General features: G+C 43.7%; 1 protein-coding gene across 32 annotated transcripts in view; it reads left to right on the top strand.

The window, feature by feature from the left end:
• Positions 1 to 6,000, top strand: part of SORBS1 (sorbin and SH3 domain containing 1) — a 227,050-nt gene that overhangs the window by 63,741 nt on the left and 157,309 nt on the right. The window lies entirely within an intron of this gene.

Genomic DNA, 6,000 nt, shown 5'->3' with positions numbered 1-6,000 from the left:
TCCATCCTTCCAGCCATCCCTCCTTCCATCCATCCATCCATCCATCCTTCCATCCTTCTTTTCTTTTTTGAAGGAGAGAGAGCACGAGCATGTGCAGGAACAGGGGAGGAGGAGAGGGAGAGCAAATCCTAAGCAGACTCCACGCCTAGTGTGGAGCCTGACATGGGGCTCCATCCCCTGACCCTGAAATCGTGACCTGAGCAGAAATCAAGAATTGGATGTTTGATCGACTGAGCCACCCAGGCACCTCTGTTTTGTTTCTTCTGCTGTAACGAAAGGAAATATTTTTGGTGGACTGTAGAATGTGATTTTCAGAGACCACACCGTCCTTACTGTACTAGGAGGAAGAACACTGGGCTGGGCCGAGGCATATCTGGGTTCTGATACCTATGTGGTTCTGCCACTTCTACTGTGGGATCGCAGGTGAATTGTTTGACCTCTCTGGGCCCTGGACAGGAAATGAAACCTGTCTTGCTAAAAGATCCTATATCTGAGAATGCTTCATACAGAATAAAGTGCTGGACAAATAGAAAGTAACCCTATTTAGCTTTGAGATGTAGAGCTGGGTAGTTCTAAGCTAACAAATTAAAATGTGCACAGGTATTTTGGAAACACCGATCTTAAACACCTATTTTCTGAGTCTTCCAGAGTGGTCCTTCAAGACCTTTGTATTTTCCTTTTCTCCCCTTTCCCACCACTGCTACAGCTGCCCTTTTCTTGAAAGACTGAACTGCATTTCCCAATTACCTTCATTTTTATTTGAGATCAGATAATTTCAGTTAACAAATGTTCCTCATTTTTCCAAAAGAAACTGAATTACTCATCACAGCAGGTAAGTGTCTTGCTTCTGTGACAGTGGAAGGAGGCAAATGTCTGTTCTTTGCAGCGGTGCATTGGGGCTGAGCCGAGGACGCTCCGGGGAGCACCGGCTAGTTGATGTTGAAGGTCTCGTGTGAGCTCTTTGAGGGGAAGGACCACCATGAGCCAAGGAGGCAGTAGGACCCATGTGTCTGGATCCCCACCACTCTTTGTTGAGAAAAGCCGGTTTGTTTGCTGACTGGCTGGTCAGCTGCCACCATGTGGACCAGGAGCTGGTATGACCTAGTGAGACAAGTCTCAGTGGCATGGCCAGGTGGGGAGCTGGCAGAGTGCTGCGGGTTGGTGCAGGAAGGACAGGCAGTTAGGACAGGCAGGCCCAGGGTTAGAGACCCAACTCAGGATGGGAGGCTGGCCAGATTGCTGTGTCTAAAGGGACACAGTGGACATTCTGGGTCCTACAACCAGAGTCCCATCTGGTGGGCAAGAAGAGCTCCATGGTGGGGTTCCTCAGGGAAGCAGATGGTCTCAGGTGGGTGGGCCACTACCCATTCAGCAAATATGTATTAATACCTACTATGTGCCAAGGCACTGCTCTGGGCATTGGAGATTCAGGGGTCTAAAGGCAGACTGTGTCCAGGTTTCTGGAACTTAGACTCAAGTAGGGTGGCAAATAATGTGAGCTCCAAGAGGGCAAAGATCTTTGCTTATCTTGTTCACTGGATATCCCCAGCCCTTAGAAGAGCACCTCGCATGCAAACATGATGGGTGTTCACTAAAAATTATTTTATGAACAAAGTAAATCACTAAATAATAATTTCAGGTAGTAATAAGTGCCATGGGGGGGAAAAACCCCAAAATGAGTGGCTGGAGGGACTGTTTTTGAAAGAGTGACCTGAGAAGACTTCTGTGCATGGGGGAGAGAGGGGGAGAAATTCTGTGCAGAGATCTGAATGGAGTGAAGGAATCTTGGGGGAAGTGTGTAGGCAGAGGGAGCAGCAAGCAGAAAGAAAAGCCTTTGATGTAAGCTGAGCTTGGCGTGATAGAGGGACAGGAGGGCAGCCAGTTTGGCTGGCCTTGAGCTGGGACGTAGGTATGGGGAAAGTGATATGAAGTGAGATCAGTGGCAGGTAGGAGCCAGATCTTGTAGGCCATGATAAGGAGAGTGTGATTGGACAACACTGGAGAGTTTGAGCAGAACAGTAATCATCTTTGTGCTTTACAATTATTTCTCTGGGTCCTGAGTGGAGAATAGACTTTGGGGGCAAGAGTAGAATCAGTGTAACCTGAAGGGGTCCAAGCAGGAGATACGGGCACGACTTGGATTAGGGTGGGGATTATAGAATGATGTGAACTGGTCAAGCTCAGGATATATTTTGAAGGTCGTGCCTTCTGGGTTGGGTATGGGGTGTGAGCAGAAAGAATCAAGGATGAGCCTAGTGTTTTTGGCTGGGTGAATGATGTTGCTGTTAATGGGATGAGGAACAAAGAGGGATGTGTGGCGGGGGACCCTGAGGGTTCAGTTTGGACATGTTAAATTTGAGGTGCCCATTTGGTATTCTCCTGGAGATCTAGAGTTGGCTGGGGCTGGAGATGGTATCTTTGAGAGTCATCAGCATGTAGATGATATTTAAAAGCTAGGAGACTGAGATTACTTAGGTAGAGAAAGGAGGACTACGTTGGATTTGGACAGAGAAAGAGGCAAAGGGTGGATTTTCCATATAAAATCCCTAAGAGGTGAATGAAGACACATGCTAATGAATATGGCATGATTTCATGAGATAAGAATATAAATTATTCAAATGAGATAATGATATAAAAGTAGTAAAGCCTCACCTTATATAAAAAACTTGAAATATCCAAATTAAGAGAATTAGTTTTAGAGTTGCATAATTTTAAATCAGGTCAGCTGAGTGAATTATAAACTGCATTTATGCAATTGGCACATGGGTGTGCCTTTGGCTGGCAAGCAGAAGGTTCCAGCATCTTTTGCCATTAATAGCCTGTAAACTACACTGTTCTTTATCTGTACTAGAACTTCTGCAAGCCATTTTGATGACTAAGTTTAATTCACTGTTAATACATTTTGGGTTTTTCATCCTATAATCATACCATCCAAAAGTTCATTATTTTATTTTATTTTATTTTATTTATTTATTTTTAGAGAGGGAAAGGGTGCAGAGGAGGAGGGAGAGAGAGAGAGAATCTTAAGCAGGCAGAGCCTGATGCGGGGCTTGATCTCATAACCCTGAGATCATGACCTGAGCCAAAATCAAGAGTCAGACACTTAACTGACTGAGTCACCCAAGTGCCCCAAAAGTTCATTAAATGAAGGCTCACTAAAGTGAAAAACAGTGCATGAAAGTCATTAGTTGTGCAATCAAAGTTAGATATGATCACATTCTATGAAAAGGCCAAACGCCTTTTTTTGGTTTGTAGAACCACAATGTAGGAATTATTTAGAACATCTTTGAAATATCAAGGATAAATATTATAAGATAAAAAGCAGCAAAAATATACCATGATGGTTGTAGGAGAGAGATGCATTTCAGGTAGCACCCATGTCCCTCAACTGCCATCGGCTGACGGGAGGAAATCCGTTCTGAATCCTACACATTTTTATCTATTTGGGGGCTTTGGGCACAAAATGCACCGCTCCATATTGTTTTTGTCCATTTTTAAGACAGATCGCCCTATTGAGCTTCATGCACATTCTCATTGGGTTCCTTAGTTTTTCCGTTTTTGCACTACCTGGTGAGTTTCTTTTTTTTTTAAAGATTTTATTTATTTATTTGAGAGAGAGAGAATGAGAGAGAGCAAGTACATGAGAGGGGGGAGGGTCAGAGGGAGAAGCAGGCTCCCTGCCGAGCAGGGAGCCCGATGCGGGACTCGATCCCAGGACTCCAGGATCATGACCTGAGCCGAAGGCAGTCGCTTAACCAACTGAGCCACCCAGGCGCCCTCCTGGTGAGTTTCTTTAGTCTTGTTATCTCCAGGCCCCATAGACATTTTCGCTGCCTTCTTGAAGTCGCCCCTCAAAGTTGGCTGGCCTCCTCCCTGTCCCCTTGGACTTCGTCTCTGACTGCCCTGGTGAGCCTCTCAGCCCTCTCCAGAGACTTTTAAGGATCTTTTAGGAATCCCTTCTTTGAGGACACTGTCACCTCTTCCCCAGGCCTGGTCTTTTCATGCCTTTTCTGGACATGACAAAATAGGAAACCCATGCAGCTGTTGAGGGCAGTGTGATAAGCAGCCTTCTAGAATGTACTGTTTCAAATATTGCTTGGGCAATGGGAAGCCCGAACTTGCATTTTCATGTATTTCCAAGCCCTTATATTCCATTGAAAATATTCTCCATGGGACTTCTGGAGCATCTAATAAACATTGATTATGTAGCATTCTCTATCCATAACCAATGGTTTATAGCAAAATGAAGCTTTCAGTGGAATGGAATGTCAATCGTGATGATTGACACCAACCCAGGTTTTAATTTTGTCTTTTGGAACTTAAATATGATTAAAAAGAATGAAACTTACTGACAATCATGGGAGGAGGATTTCTCCTCCCTGATTCCTTCTTAGTAAGTGCTTTTAGGAATTAAGAAAAAAAAAAAGAAAGAAAAGGCTGGTACCTTCTCATGTCCTCGGAGACTGAGTGGTCAGGCGTTAAAAAATGGTGGTATCCTCCTTAAGTTGAAAAGCAGAACAGTGCCTTGGTGCTTGTATGCATGTAGACCATCTCAGGAGGGATGCTAGAGAGTAGTGGCCTTTTGGGGAGGGCAGTGGTGTAGGAAGGATGCTTACTTTTCATTCTATACCCTTTTATACTTTAAAAGAAAAAAAAATCCAAAGTGGAGTCACTTGTGCTAAGCCCCTGTCCGCAAACCAAGACTTAAAACCTATCCTAACTATGTAACCTTTAACAGTCAATCTGGAATTACCTGGTCAGCACTACTGAGGAGGGGATCTGCCTGATAGACCCCCGCCTTCCCCCAAAGAAAGGTGACCTTACCTGGAACAATCCACTAGAATAACTTCTTTGCCCCACCTCCTTCTGCCTATAAAAAATCTTCCATTTTGTGTAGTTCCTCAGAGCTCCTTTCTGCTAGATGGGAGGCTGCCCGATTTGTGGCTCAGTGGATAAAACTAGTAAGATCTTTGAATGTACTCCGTTGTTTTGTTTTTTAACAAATTCTAATTTTTTTTGTATCATGTTTATGTATTAGCTTTAAAAAGCATGATAAGTATCCCTTTTAGCCTTTAATATATGACCTGGAAATAGAAAGCTTAAAGTTCCTTCATTACTTGGTTTTCTAAGTGCTCTTGCTCGATGTGTATTTGGATTGAAGACATTGCCTGTTGAGTGTCCATTGCCTTTATTTGTTCTGAGGCTCCCATGTTCATCAGCAGGTTGGGACTAGGCTTCTTTAACTTGAATTTCAAATTTTTGCATATATTTTGCATATATCAGTCAGTCCAGTTGCTCTCTTTCCTCCTTCCTTCCCTTCTTTCAGAAAGGATTTAAGGCTGTTTCTGGCTGATATTTTATTCCACAGCTTTAGACAAAATATGAATTTGAAATAAGGTGGGCTTGCCGTGAGTTGAAACACAAATTATTGCTGTTTCAGCCGGACATCTCTCTGCCACCGTTTGAAGCAAAGTATTGTTGCATTGTGGAATAAGACATGGAATTTGGAATCCAGTAATTGACAGTTTCTAACCCCAGAGTTCAGTCCAATTAAAAGCAACTCAAATTCATTTTCCTTAAGAATCTCAGCTACTGGAGGGAAATGCTCAACGTGGAATTTGCATGAGTTGTCACCTTTCCTTAAGTGAAGGCTGGAATTCAGGGCCTGATACCAACACTGCAGGGTCCTACGCTGCTGTTGGGCCATGTGCCCTTGGAGGCAGCCTCCGCAGGGGTCACTGTCTAAAAGTGTCTCCCTGGGCTTGCTGTATTGGTTCGTGTCACCAGAGTTTCATAGGGCCACTTTCTGGCCAAAGTTACCATGTCCTGCAAAGACAAGCTATTCATTTCTGGCAGCAGTGACATTTTTGAGGTGTTGATATTTCTCCAGGAGATTTACACATTTGATTTTGTACTTTTCAAACAGGAAGTTTTATCACATTTGTCAGCCACGTGTAAAAATAAGATATTTTTCTCCTTTTCCATCCAGTGACCACAAAT

This window comes from Mirounga leonina, unplaced genomic scaffold (assembly GCF_011800145.1).
Source record: "Mirounga leonina isolate KUSES-001 unplaced genomic scaffold, KU_Mleo_1.0 Mir_114, whole genome shotgun sequence".
Taxonomy (NCBI): Eukaryota; Metazoa; Chordata; class Mammalia; order Carnivora; family Phocidae; genus Mirounga; species Mirounga leonina.
The sequence above is the reverse complement of the archived record's forward strand: the minus strand, read 5'-3'. Positions and strand labels throughout refer to the sequence as shown.